Source organism: Apostichopus japonicus, chromosome 10, assembly GCF_037975245.1.
Source record: "Apostichopus japonicus isolate 1M-3 chromosome 10, ASM3797524v1, whole genome shotgun sequence".
Lineage (NCBI taxonomy): Eukaryota > Metazoa > Echinodermata > Holothuroidea > Aspidochirotida > Stichopodidae > Apostichopus > Apostichopus japonicus.
In genome coordinates this window covers 5,411,119-5,426,220 of record NC_092570.1, presented here as the reverse complement: position 1 = coordinate 5,426,220, position 15,102 = coordinate 5,411,119, and the positions used below count along the sequence as shown (strand labels likewise).

The 15,102-nt window shown below is 36.8% G+C and overlaps 1 protein-coding gene across 3 annotated transcripts in view; it reads right to left on the bottom strand.

The window, feature by feature from the left end:
• Window positions 1-15,102, bottom strand: part of LOC139975148 (histone demethylase UTY-like) — a 90,643-nt gene that overhangs the window by 53,289 nt on the left and 22,252 nt on the right. Inside the window, exon 1 of one of the 3 annotated variants that reach the window (XM_071982795.1) lies at window positions 1,373-1,639. The exons of 1 other annotated variant lie outside the window; for it this stretch is intronic. The gene's annotated coding sequence lies outside the window, so the exon portion shown is untranslated. Of the gene's footprint in view, window positions 1-1,033; window positions 1,329-1,372; window positions 1,640-15,102 lie in introns of those variants that run through there. One more of the 3 variants, XM_071982796.1, reaches the window with a different exon arrangement.

The following is a 15,102-nucleotide window of genomic DNA, read 5'->3' as shown; positions in this document are numbered from 1 at the left end:
CTGTTCCACAATGTGATGAGCTTCCTCCCTCCAGATAAAGCTTACTACCATATCATACTTCCATCTTTTCGACTGAGTGAGAACTCTAAAAGGAATTCTAAGACACAGTAAAATGATGGAAATGGCTAAACTTACCGCTTCCCCTTTATCTTATCATCTATTCATGAACAAGCTGTATTGCCATCCCAATGTGGCACCTTCACGGCAATTTAATACAGAAAAATCTGCCAGCAATTGCAGAAGGCTTTTATTAACAGAGAGACACACATTGTTCCCCTCTCCCTCCCCATAAAGTACCACACAAGCTCTACCCACGTTAAGCTAAAGAACTGAAAGGACGTTTTGAATTTTCTTACTGTTTTGAAACTTAAATGGCTGTGGACAAGACAAAGTGAAAATCAAATATTGTATAATTATATGGATGTTAATACTGCATAGGATTTGCTATGTAGGAAGGTAGGCTTAAGGCTAAATAAAAACATTCAGTGGCATGTTATTATGAGTTACAATACAGCAGCATACACAACAGCATAACGCAAATACTGCAGCATAAAGCAAGTTACAATACAGCAGCATAAATCATAACGCATAACAGCAGCAATACTGCAGGCAAAACGTGACTGAATTTTATAACTTTTTCTAACACTGTCAGCTGTGATGGCATACATCAGAAAGAATTATTAAATGTTCATGATCAAGATTCACTGAAAATAATATAAATACCAAAAACAAACCTTAATCTTATTAGACATAATATTCTATATTTTAAACTGACCCCTGAAATGTTATCAACGAATCAATCACATTGAGATGTCTGTCATCTCGGTCGATTTATGCCTTGCCCGTAGTAAACGTGCGTAAAAAAATTATTGACATATTAACACTTCATACAGCTTAACGAACTAACAAGATCAGTTTGACTGAAATCCACATTGGATGTGATATACTGACTAACACGACTTACTTTTAGGATACACACACTTAAGATCGACGTCGGTTTAGGCAACATCGTTTAAAGGTCTTAATTTCTTACCAAGAAGGAGACTTGTCATATTCCTATAAAAAAAAAAGTCAGTCCGATATTCTACATTCGCGGAACACCGCCCAGCGACTAAGCTTTGTTCAATTTTTTCACTATATCTGAAATCAGCTGTAGTAGTACAGAGCGATCTACGAGTACACTGTGTTGGTTAATTACACCGGCTGCCGGTAGCTGCTTGCCTTGACTACATTATCTCTACACACTACCATAGTATTAGTATCACGACAGACCATACAGACAACAACAGTCAATGCCTCTCTCTCACTCTGAAATTCTCCACGAAGAGAGACAGAACAGAAACTGCCTAATGATGAATAAGGCCACTCCTACCTTGGAAAACAGCCAACGAGAGCAGTTCATTGATGAAAAAATCCCAGGTAACACACAGAAAATGCAGTAGCTACAGGCAGCTCCAAATTTAAGAGTGATCCCCAAAAAATTTTTTAGTATCCCTCCTGGTCCACAGGTGTTACGGTATTTCACAAAACCTAAACAATCCTATACCTCACAAGTAGTAAGCTACCAATGAATGGTAACCACTAAATAAGCCATGAAGTGTGCACACACGGCTTTGATCACGTAGGCCACTGTGTCAGTCAAAATGTATGCAGCTGATACATGCATAATACCTGTACATTCTTTCCCTTGTCTTTGTTCAAGGGTACACAGGAAGATGGCAGTTTCCATTTTCATTCAGGGGGTTTAAAGGTATATTTGCATATTTCTTACCACCAGTTTGTTTACACACAAACTGACATAATTCTGGTCTCGATTGAATATCTTGAATATTGAAGGCAAAAATAGTAGCAAGTGCCTTCCATGTCTACAACCATCAAAATAAAGAAATGTGCAATGGCAAACTACGTGACAGAGAAGTAAACTCCTGTGGGAGGAATGGTCACAGCTAATCTGCCAACATATAGGGCTATAATACACAGTTGTGGACTGCTGCTATCAGACGTACACAGGCCAGCAACAGTGTGCAGTGCAGTAATGGACTAAATTCCTGTGGCTTGCTTGGTATCATAGTGCAGTAGGCATTCTGATAGATGATAACGTGTGTGTGTGTGTTTGTAAATATATATACATATCAGTCAGACAGCAGCCAATCATTGGTGCAAAGTTAAAAATTTGTTATGAATCCACAAATAAAGAAAGAGTCTCATAAAGGTGGTCTAGTCTCTATATTGTCTTTAAGCCATTTTGAAGAATTTAAGGCCTATCCTATTTGTTTTGCCATTTTTATGCTTTATTTTGGAAAGGGGGAAGGGGATGGGGTGAGGGAGATATTTTATTTCTTTTCTTAAATATAACACAGCTTCTGGACAAAGCTAAGTACTAAGAGATATGGTTTGTCACAAAAGGAACATTTTTTGGCCGATAAAATATTCTTCAAACCATACAGAAGACAAGACATTGCATATGCATTATTGGATATTATATAATTGCTGTAGCTTCTTCATATCCAGAATATATGTAAGAGAGTGGCTCATAGGTTAGTCACCTTTTATATAGACCCTGCAGACTACCAACATTACGGAAATGTGCTGAACGATTAAGAAGCAATACGTACAAGCTCATTCACGACAACAGAGGGCGGACGAGCTTTACAGATTTCAGATAAAGACTACTCGCAGAACGAAAGATAAATGTGTGTGGGAGTGAAATGCCTGCAAATTGCAATTATCTTCCTTTTCCATCTTGTGTCTAACTTGAAGGATGCGTCCACGTCGTCATGGATTCCGTTTATGAGAGAATCTAGGATTTGTTTCCTCTTATCCTATATGTTGCATGTCATTGGGATACAATCTGTGTATTCTCTATTCAAATGAGTATAATGGGCTGGGTAGATACAGAAAATATAAAGATATATATATATAATATATATATATATAATATAAAGATATATATAATATACATATATATATATATACATTAACATATATTTATATATAGATTTCCAACTCACTACAATTTCAAATATATATATATATTCATTTGCCTTTGTCATTTACTTCCATTTCATTAACAAAGTCTGTTCAAAGTATCTCTTGAGATCCAACTTTAGCAATCACAAATGATTTTGAGTTGGTTAGCATCATGTTTGATCTCTAGAGTACGGCAAATATGTCACCAAAACAGAACTAGTATTGTTTGATACAGGTGACAAACGCCTACAGTGGAATTACGACCTTCCTTACCGGTTTCGAACCTCTGGACATATAATCAGCGTCCATAGCCTAGGGTGTCCGCTTAAAAAGTGGGATGCCCGGGTTCGAATCCCGGTGGAGGCTGGAAGTTCTTACATTGTTCTGGATTTTTCAACTCACTACAAATTGAAAATCCTAATTAGTTGGTATATATATATATATATATATATATATATATATATATATATATATATACTGATTACATACTATTGTGTATACATTATACAGCAATAAAAATAGTCATGTCTAAGTCAACCCTTTCATGTAATACAAGCTTGGTACTCTGAAAATTCCCCCTCCCCATCCCCTCCCCCTAGGTGACAACACAAACAATAGGATACTGAAAGCTACCAAGGATATAGCAGGCGCCTATGAGCTCCCATGATGTAACTCCTTCTAATACATCACCATATATGATTCTACAGGCCAACCAATCCAAGCACGCCACAAGGCCAGGTAGAAATTGTGATTATGCGATTTACATGTCCAGATATATGTAGCTCAAGTCACTTTTTCCTTATCTCTAAACACAGAAGCCTGTCATCTTCAAAAAGATTTAAATGTTTCACAAAAATCAATTTTAAACTATCTTAGGGTTTACTGACTAAATCCACATCCCCCCCTTTCCTACTTTGCAGCAGCATTGCTCTTTCTTTTTCTTGGTACTGTTTGTCTGTTTGTTTGTTTATAAATATGTACCTGTTTATGTTTACATTTAAGGGAGTGGCCTACTAGACACGCCTACAAAGGTATTATAGTCACTTCCTGTCAAAATGAATGTATCTTGTGCATCCTAACAGGTTATTTGATGCTTAGGGTTTACTGACTAAATCCACATCCCCCCCCCCCCCTTCCTACTTTGCAGCAGCATTGCTCTTTCTTTTTCTTGGTACTGTTTGTCTGTTTGTTTGTTTATAAATATGTACCTGTTTATGTTTAGATTTAAGGGAGTGGCCTACTTGACACGCCTACAAAGGTATTATAGTCACTTCCTGTCAAAATGAATGTATCTTGTGCATCCTAACAGGTTATTTGATGCTTTGTTCCAGACATGTGTACATTGTGCGATACTAGAAATAAATGAAATGAAACCCAGAACTAGTACATTGTAGAACATACCATTAGACAAATTCTCAATAAAAAAAAGATCATAAAAAAAATAAATAGTTCTGCTATTAACCTGCAATATCAATCTCATCTTTTGCAAGAATAAGAAAAAAGTGAAAAAGATTACACAAAAAAAGATCAAATTTCTCATCCCATATAAAGTCACCATCAATATGTAATGAAGAAGAATATTTTAGGAGTTACTCACAGCGGTGTTCGGTCTATACAGAGCACTGTAAAAACGAAAGTGGTGGGGAAGTGCTTTATACTGGATTTTTTTTTTTTTTTTTTTACTTTTCATTTTTACACATTCCAACAGGGTGCTTTAATTACTCAATACACACCAGGGGTACAAGCACTGAATCAGGGAGATTAAATATTTAAGCATACCACTCACCAACCAAACCAAAGAAGGAAGAAATAAAATGGAGCTTTTTCAAGTGAAACCATTTTACCTCTCTTTTTCCTCTCCTTCAAACAACGAGAAGGGAAAACAGATTGCTGGGTTGGCATTGCTGTTTGTTCAAATACTCAATTCGTTTCAGCTTCAAAGTACATATATTGATTAGCACTACAGATTAAATGCCAACTGTAATCCACTCAAATATGCTAGAAAATCAGAGAAAAGTGGAACACTCCCCGTTCAACTTTGAAGAGACATTTTCACATCTAGATATATTCTTCAAACGGCATTTCCTCTCCTCGAGACGTTCACAACGTACAATAAAAATTTTCTCATTATATTTTCTCAATATATATGTCTGCATTTAGCAGTGCTTCTGCACTGAGCAAGACTACCCTCATTAAAGATGACAATAATCAAAAAATCATCATAAAACAATTAACAACTTTCAGACTGACACTTTTGAAACAATTTGTAATAGTTTTGAGGCATGCTCAAAGTTTGGAGGCTTAAAAGGGAGGACCTTTTAAAAGCACATTAACAGAGAACGAGCATCCTGGCATGGTCAACGTCTGACAGGTACTTCCAGTGCACATGCTACATTTTCAGACGCTGAGTGTACCATCTTGTTCCATAACCCAGTGTGAAACCTTCCGAGACAAGAGGCAGTTCATAATTGCACAAAAGGAGTAATTAACCCCCCAGCCCCCCCCCCCCCCCGACTAGAACCTTTCTCTCATTTACATCCATCCAAGCTGGATGAAAAACCGGTCCCAAAGGACGGCCGATCTCAACAGGTAGTCACTTTCAAAATCTTGACTTGCACATATTAACATGGGGGGGGGGGGGGGGCATGTATCTCCATTAAAACTGATGTAGAATGATTTTTTTTTCCATCTGGGGAAACTCGGACAAAGTCATATTCTACGTCAAATGTCGTCGCATTTTTTTATTTTTTTTAAGTTCTTGGAGACTACTCTCATCATGGCTAGAAAATCATATACTTTTATATTTCCATTTTTTTCCCTCTTTCTTTTTAAGAGACAGGCTTATTCAAATGTAATAATAGGAACAAGAAGTAATTTAAGAACCACAGAGAAGACTATATCCAAGATTCCGAAATAAGCCTTTTGCAAGTAAGAACATTTCTCAAGCTATTTCAGAAATAGAAAATATATATTTTTTCATTTCTATTTAAAGCATCTACTGCTTTTAATATCCCACAAAACACTCGTGCTCATTTATTGTAGGATTCATTGACAGCAAAAATTTCACGTCATTGTCGGGTATTACTATATGTAAGCTCCCTGAACCACGAAAAGAATTTGCATCATATAGCATGAAAATTCTAAATTAAGAAATGTCAAGTTCTTTTTCTGACAGACTAATCGGTATTTCTGGTATTGTTTTACAACAAATCCAGTTATCAGATCACACATACAGTAGGCATCAGTCAACAGAAATAATCCTACTCTCTATCTCAGTGATTTTTGGGGTGGGTGCATATCAAATGTTAAGAATAGAGATGGAAAGAATTTCTGTGAGCACAGATGATGTGATGATCCCTATACTAACAACAGTAATACTTTTGAGAGTGTGTATAAATACATCGAGATGTTGAGGTAGTTTGACATCGGTTTTTGACGCACAGATTTCATTCGAAAAGTTCAAATATAACTTTTCCACAGAAATGAATCACTATGTCTTTGCAAAAAAACCAAAATGCACTTGTTTTGTTTTCCTATGGTACATCTGGTTTTCCAAGAACATTGTTTACTCAATGATTTGCCAAAAATGATGAACTGGCCAATATACTAATCAATCAGTTGGGGAAATAACTTCAACTCATCTTAAATCCAGAGGTTTGGCCTCAGTTCAAGCTCTGCAAAAGACCAAACTTATGTCATTGAACCACAGGAACCACAACCACCCAAACGGCAGGTAAAGGTGGCATAGATGAGGCAACGACCTCTGCACTCAAAGACCTTTACATGACCCTTTTGTGTTCGTAAAAACACAAAAACACCAGTAAACATGAAGGTTTATGATGTATGAATGTATGTATGTATGTACGTATGTAATTTAGATCTTCCTGCAAGCAAGAACTCGCAAAGAAGCCATCGCTTATCAAAGCTGCAAGCTGACCGAAGTCAGTCTCTTAGATTCATATTTAACGTCCTTGATTATGAATTGTCAATTGTCTACAACTCTGTAAATGGACGACATACATTAATCTTGGAGTGACTCGAACTTGGGACCATATGATTGAAAGGCACCGTCGTTAACCACTGAGCTAACACTCCACTTATGACACTAATCATGAGGAAGTGCTAAGATCTTAAGATAAACATTTAAGTCAAATTTTTACTTGACAACAGTGGGGAAAGACCAAAATTCTTGGACTGAGTACCAAATTCATAGCTAACAAGGGGGTGTGGGGGGGGGGAGAGGAGGTGTCAGGGCCAAGTGGTGTCCCCTTCCCATATGACGTTTGGCTGAGATGTCAAATCGTACCTGGCATCATCTTTAGCTTTTCAAGCAGCCAAATCGGTTTTTCATTTCCCATTGGTATCTTGTGAACTCTGCACTGGTTCATTCTCATATATCTCTCATATCAGATTCCCGTTGTAAACAAAGTTGTTAATAGTCGGCTCATTTTGAAATGACAGCATCAGTGGCTTGTGTTTTTCTGTTCTTTATTCTTTTGACAATTTCACATTTGAAATTTTACAACAATTGTTAGCTGAATGAATTGCCGAATCTCGCTACATAACTTTCACCGGATGCAAAACAATTTTAACCATCTCGTGGAACCCATAGTTGACTAAATTTCGACTAAAATTGACTGACAAAGTCCACAAGACTTCTGTTTAGATGTTGCAGAGGGAAACCAAATGTTGAAATCAGTAACACTGTATGACACAAGTGGCTTATCTGATATGAATATTACATCATATCGCAGTTTAAGCTTTTATGGAGTGATAGTTGTAAAATCTCCTCGCTAGACCTCAAAATTCCAGCAATTTACTGGCTAATATGCAAGTGGAGTTCACTGTTTGCCTGCAGTAAAATGACAGAGGAAATTTGTGCTTTTCATATTAAGTCAAGTAGTATACACACTGTGGGAATATGATTTTAGACAGTTTTATCCTCCTTTTATACTGGCATTTTTTTTAACAAATGGGTTAAATTTTGAAATTCTAGGCCAGCTCTCCATACTATACTTGCTACTGTATACTTGCTAACTTGTAAATGCAATCATCGTGTCCCTATTCTAAATCTCTCCGAACCTAATTTGCGTGATTTTCACATCGTTTGCTCACTGTACAGAGGGGATTTCCAACCGATTCTTCTAGGGTGGATAGAGAACAACACATCTCCTAACTGGGTCAGAAGAAGTGTTATAATTACATCCACAATAGTTCCGTGATCAACGAACCGAAGGGGAACTTACAGACATCATTGTGCAAGCTAAGATATTAACACACATTCTGTACAGACGACCTACACCACCACACAAAGGCTGGCTTCTGTTGAAACTCTATAAATAAATCACTTCTCCATTTTCAGACAAACAAAAAATGGTTTACGAAATATTAACTTTGACAACTTTGATGATGCAAATGAGTTCACCTTTCAGATTGAATCTATATTGGTTTCATACATACTATGCATCTTTGCCCATTGAGGTCTTGTAGTGTGAAGTCCTGCTGTTAGGTTGCTCATGAACGAGGGTTCCAGATTATGTGTATGTGTTTGCAATGTCAGGACACAATGGAGCTCTACGACATATTAACACAGGGAACTATCATAAATGTAGAAGGCATATTAAGTCTGTAGTATACTTTGAACACAAAATTTGGTTCAATTCTGGTTGCATGGAAAGACAATGACATGGTTGGAAGCAGATAGTTCCAGTCCTTTACATCTCACTATATTACGCCAATACTGTGTAGCCAATTTTCACTCCCATACATTTACAGCATATGGTCCTAATGTGCATAATCTGCAGTTTAACGATCTCTGTAATAGAGAAACAAGATCTTGTGAAAGCGCTCACAAGCTGCGAACGCGCCTGATGAACTTGCAGACGGACGTCCTGGTTGATTGACAAATCTATGGTTCCACTTGTGCATTTAATATCACTCAGGGAAAAACTGTGCTTTAGAAAACGCAGACTAAGGTGCTTTCAAAAGTTCTTCTATAATTACAAAAGAAATTGTACTACTAGTGATCAAACTTGTGGTACCGTTTATGATTGGCAATCAAACAGCACAGCTTCTCAAGTTTTGCGAACCTAGGGACCAATAAGACAGCGCCCTCTATGAATTTCAGCATATTTTGGAGAGCAACATTAAAAGGACAAATATGCACGACAGTCGACAGCACAAGCCCTAATAAATTGTTTGAGTCCACCGGGAACAACAAATCATTGGATATAATTCAAGAGATGAAACAAGGTTTGCTGAAAACATTTTCACAGCTCTTTAACCATTCACACCTGATTAATTAAAGGACCTTGGACGCACACGTAAGAAAAAAAAAAAAAAATATTTACAAAGTTCACAAAGATCAACATTAACCCTTTTTCCTGTGAAATTATTGATAGAAGAAGTCTGAATAGTCAAGACGAGAGGGAAGCGCCCGCCATACATGTATTAAAGGGAGTGAAAATTGGCTTAACAATATCGGCGTAATATAGTGAGATGTAAGGGGACTAGAACTATCTGCTTCCAACCATGTCATTGCCTTTCCATGCAACCAGAATTGAACCAAATTTTGTGTTCAAAGTATACTACAGACTTAATATAAAGTGTACATTTATGATGCATTTTACCTGTGAATGTTTCTGTGCTTAAATGCCTACGGAAAATGTTCATCTGGTACAGAGAGACTGGATAAACCAAACGGCAACATTTGCTCAGATTGCTATTGCTATCGGTGTCTTTCTCCTGCTTTCTTTAAAACATTCTGTATTACCCACAAAAACATGACTAACCGATGCTGTTTTGCCTTTTTGGGTTTGCCATCATTGCCATTTTCATCCAATGATCAATGGTTTACGTGGTAGATTTGTTCCATAACCGATTGCTACAGCAGTACCTTTCCCTCTAGGCATTAAATCTCTAAGAATTTGCCGTTTGAATTTCACTGGTATACGACATAGATCTGTTACCAACGAATGGCTAACCCATGGATTGTGCAAAAGTTCAGGCGCCTTTTCAAAATTATGTCAGTATTAGTAAAATATTGCACAGCATAGCATAATGCTACGCCATATGACAAAATCGTTACAAATGTGCAAAGATGTACACATACAACAGTTATTGTAATATATACAAAACAGAATTCCTTCTTGTTGTTTTTTTTTCCTGATTATTACAAACAACATGTATAAATCTTGACTATACTGCTATACAAATTGTAGGCACGAGTTATAAATTGGTCTTTATTATTCAGCATTGCGAGACTGACACCTATGGTAAGTCTCTATGCAGCTATACACATAAAACTATTAGCACTCATCTGAGAATAATAACACATTTTACAACGGACTATGATTAACTGTACAGTAGCTTAAAGGGCAACACTAATGTTGGTATGTTGTACAGTAGATTATTCAACACAGCTACTATATGTCCAAGTTTTATAACTTTTGATACCACTTTTAAATTAATTTTAATTTAATAATCAGTCGAATGACCCCCTTTAAACCTTTAACAATCGAAACATCGATCAAAGTGGCTGGACAAGTTATATAGTCCATAAAAAGGACCGATTAACCTCAGCTACTCAGGAGAGAAACGAGATTCAATAGAAAACATTTGACTTGCATGGCTTTAAATTAAACGGCCACTTTCTTCTGTCTCAACATCAACGACCGTGCTGAGATGGCAACCCAACGGAAACGTTTACGGAACCGGTGTGTGTATCATATACAGCTATGATGTCAAAGGTCATTCCAGACAAACCAAAGGAACTAACACTGTTAGTGATAATGTCTGGATCTGAGTTAAACTATGTGCAAACTATCGACCGTCAATTTATCCACCTAAATAAAAGCTATGGAGTTCACATTATATCGACAATATATTGACAAACGAGAATAAAACCTAAGATATTTTAGTCAGCCTCATAACACTGAGGGTACTGACACGGTTCTTGTTTCTTTCGATTACAACTACAGGCTGGGTGTGCACACCTAAGTTTATTAGTTTTATAAATTTATGCAACTTTGAATTAAATTGTTCTCTCTTTTTTTATTATTTTACTTTATTTTGCTCTCTCCGGGGTTTCTGGAGGCTTTTTTTCCCACAAGAAATTTTCTTTAGTTACTTTCAGATTTAACCAGTCTCTTTTGGTATGGGGTCTTAAAGTAGGATACTTGTTTTGTAATTCACATGGATATGAAACATTACAGACAATTTCAAAAGTTTACCAAAGCTTTCTGCAAAATGTTAACATAATAGACAGTGGCTTAACATGGCTTGAATGGATAGCCATTAACAAATCAAAAATTTATACGTGAGATTTATATATTTAAACTTAATATTTAATGAAAACACACCATGTACCTTTCTCATGAGTTTAACAAAGGTATCATAGGTTGAGAGAACATGAGACTTTTGAGACTGACAGGATGGGGAGTGGGGGGGAGGGGGTCATTGTAAATTTCCTACATGCAGAATCTTCAGGGTACTGACATTGTTTCGCCTTGTAAGGAAGGAAATAAGAAACAGATTGGTTCCATGCAGGGAAAAATTTATTGCTAACAATTTGCAAGACCAGCACAAAGTTCATACATATTTTATCTAACATGAAAACTTTTAGAACAAGAGCCCAACAGGTACTACGTTTCTTTTAGAAGAAACAAGAGCCCAACAGGCACTACTGTTCCTTACTTAGTGGAATATTAAAGTTTTATATGTCATCACACAATATCATAATATTTAAGCCCACATGTACCAGCTATTAACCAACAGCTGCATTCCACATTTTGATACAATTTGAGTTAAGGTTGTAGAGTTATTGCAAATTGCTCAAATGGTCCCACAAATATTCAGCAAAACAAATTTGGGCCCAAAGAATGTGTCCCAACATGCTTTAGAGGTGGAAATAAAATTTGGGCCCACCCAGCTGAAATATGGTCCAGGAAGTTTGGGGGCTCAAATGGCCCAAAAAAATCTTAGGCCTACATGTACCAGTTATTAACCAACGAGTGTTTACCAAGTTTGGCTACAATCTGACTTAAGGTTGCGGAGTTATTGCAATTTTAAGATTTTTACGTTTGACCTATAACCTCATTATTGATAAGGTCAGTTCCAAAAAAAGTAGGGCAAACTTCACATTAATACATATAACAGGTAATTTAAATATCCATCACTCCAATGTTGAGTTATCGCAGACCAAAGCATGTGTCACAGACAAACACATACACACACCAACCTGAACTTGAGATGAAAGCTTTCAGTCTTTCCCTACAAAAGTTGTTATGAAATTAAAATGTGCATATTGCTCAAATTAGAAACTCAACATTGTCACTGTTCAGAAAAGAAAAGTTCTCCCAAAAATGGAAAAGTATTTGTTGTTTCCATTTTCAATCATTGCATCAGCTTAACTCTTTGTTTTTACTCCTTTTTTTTCCTTTTTTTTAAATTTCATGTGGGTTTTCGAAACACCAATTTTGAATAGGATGAAGAGAGGAGTCGCTCGAGAGGTTTATCGGCTTTGTCTTATATTAATTCTCCGTGGGGCTCGTCGTTTACATTTAATACCCAGTCAGAGTCAGAAGGTAGCAGTCTATGTTTGTATGTTTGCTAGTCGATGCAAAGGTACACGAGGCATGAACTGACATCAAGTAGCATTTCCTTTGAGTGTCCTCATTCCCACCCCATATTACGCCTCCCTTAAGAATTCCCTTCATGTTATCACGGCAACCGAGGAAGGTCATAATTTTTAACTTCAGACATAACATCATACATCACAGCAATTATCCATATATACTTAAGATCGTTCAACTTCCGGACAATCCAAAAGGCGACTTCAGAAATTAATCGCTCTCCTTGACGTATGACCAAAACAAAAGGACAAAAGGGGGGAGGGGAAGAGGAAGGAAATGTCCTCGTCTTGAGTTAAAGCTTATTAAGATTCGTTATGTCCTATGGGTAAAATAGTACACTCTGCATTGATTGCTACATATATATGCAGAGTATGCATGGTCTGTTCGTAACTGTTTCAAAATCACTATGACTCCTGCATTTTAACCATCTGTAACAGTGACATTAATGAACCACAGTGACAAAACAGTTTTTGACTAAAGTGCATTTCCTGAGCTTGATATGTTGCCATAGAAACACCAACCTCCTGCATTAACCAATGAAGTAATAGTTCTCTGAAAAGTCAAGGAAGGAAGCAAAAGTTACAAATTAACATGGATCATCTTCAATGCTTAATGTTGGTGATTTGCCAGCAGAGAAGGTTTAAAATTTGTATGTGGCTAATTTTTAATTTAACACAGGGTTACAGTGTGATGAATCTGTGTATCTACAGATGCTAACAATGAAGATCTTAGAACCATTTTTTTCACTAACAATGACGCTAACAATGAAGATCTTAGAACCATTTTTTTCACTTGTTCTTTTGTTAATTATTTTGCTTTCTTTGTAAAGCGCCTTGAGCAGTGACTTTTGTCTACTGATTTGGCGCTATATAAGTCTCATTTATTATTATTATTATTGCCTAATGACATTATCATTCCTGTACAGTTTTGGTGAACTCCAGTAACAAATTAAGTTTTACATTTGTGAGCTTTATTTTAAATGTTGATGTATGGTATCACCAGATTTTATACCAAATTCAACATAAAATACACTTTTTTTCAGGAAAAAGTAGTTTACTTATTTCCAGACCAGACAGAACTGGTCTGGTGGTAGTTTTATAATGTCTCCTTCCATAATACCCCTCACTAACAATATACTCAGATTTGCTAAACATCCATAAAGCAGTAATATTATATTATATTATATGCTAAATGCCAACAGCAAGGACTAATGGGTGAAAGATCTTTATTTTCCTCAACCAAAAAAATACAACACTTTTTTGAAGGGATGCATTGTGTATCCACTTTCCCCTCTGTTTTAGAGGGCCAGGTATGGTAATAAAGCTACTTAGGCAAATATCTACTTCAGTTATACTCATCAACTAACTTGATGAAACGCCGCTGTTCACAATGCAATTAAGCTCCTTTAAAGCAGCAGTCAGGTAAACCAATAAACAGAAGGGGGGCCAAACCACACAGGTCATATAACGGTAGCAACAAGCCATGATATCTACTATGTACATCAAGGAACCTTCACTACAGTATTCATAGACCACACTAGAGAACTTAGTATGAGTAGAAGTCATTAACTTAACAGCACACCACCACCACAAGAAATAAACCAGTGAGATACCGGGTAAATGGAGAATATATGATAGCAATATAGTAAAGCTACACAGACTCTTTCAATATCAGAGTTAGGAGTGTTTTGGGGGGGGGGATAGGGGTGGGGATGGCGGGTTGGTAGGTACTAACACAAAAGTGACTAGACCATAGGAGAGTGGGAAGTGCCAGAACACTAGCTTGTTGGGATTACATGAAGACCACATCAAAAGGTATAAACAGGAAAAGTAAGTATCGTGAAAAGGTCTCTTTCCTTCGCCGATGTAGTCGATGATTACACCGATATTTTAGCAATAAGTAGGTGAGTTGCTCAGAAACCTGACATTCGGTTTCAATAGTGCATCATCCAAAACAGGATTTTCTTAGACAGATGTTAGCCGGCCAAATCATATGAGTTAACCTAATATCGGCAGTTTTAAGTCGGTTCCTAAAATGGACATTTGCAAGTTGCTATTATTTTCAAGAAAGTAACATCTTAAATGGTGTTTTCGTTATAAACTATCGGGTGAAAACGATGACCACTGTAGAAAACCAAATGGTCTTATAAATGTGATGGAAGACGAACTAACGACTCAATTTTGAAATTGAATGAACTCCATCCCAATGATTTTTCATAAGTTCCTGCTTGCAGGAGGATCTAATATACATACATAGATACATACACACATACATATATACATACATACAGTGTACTGTCAACGTACAAATGTCACGAACTGTGAACTTTCATCGAGAACAGGAAAGAGACCACAACAGTAACTAATGACAGAAGTCTCACTGAGAAAAGCATGTCACTTTCTGCTCTGGAAAACGAAAGTTAAGAAATGTCTATTCTACTTAATGTATCCTCCCTACAGCTCGCCTCAAACTCCACAGCAGCCTTTGGTCGCTATGACGA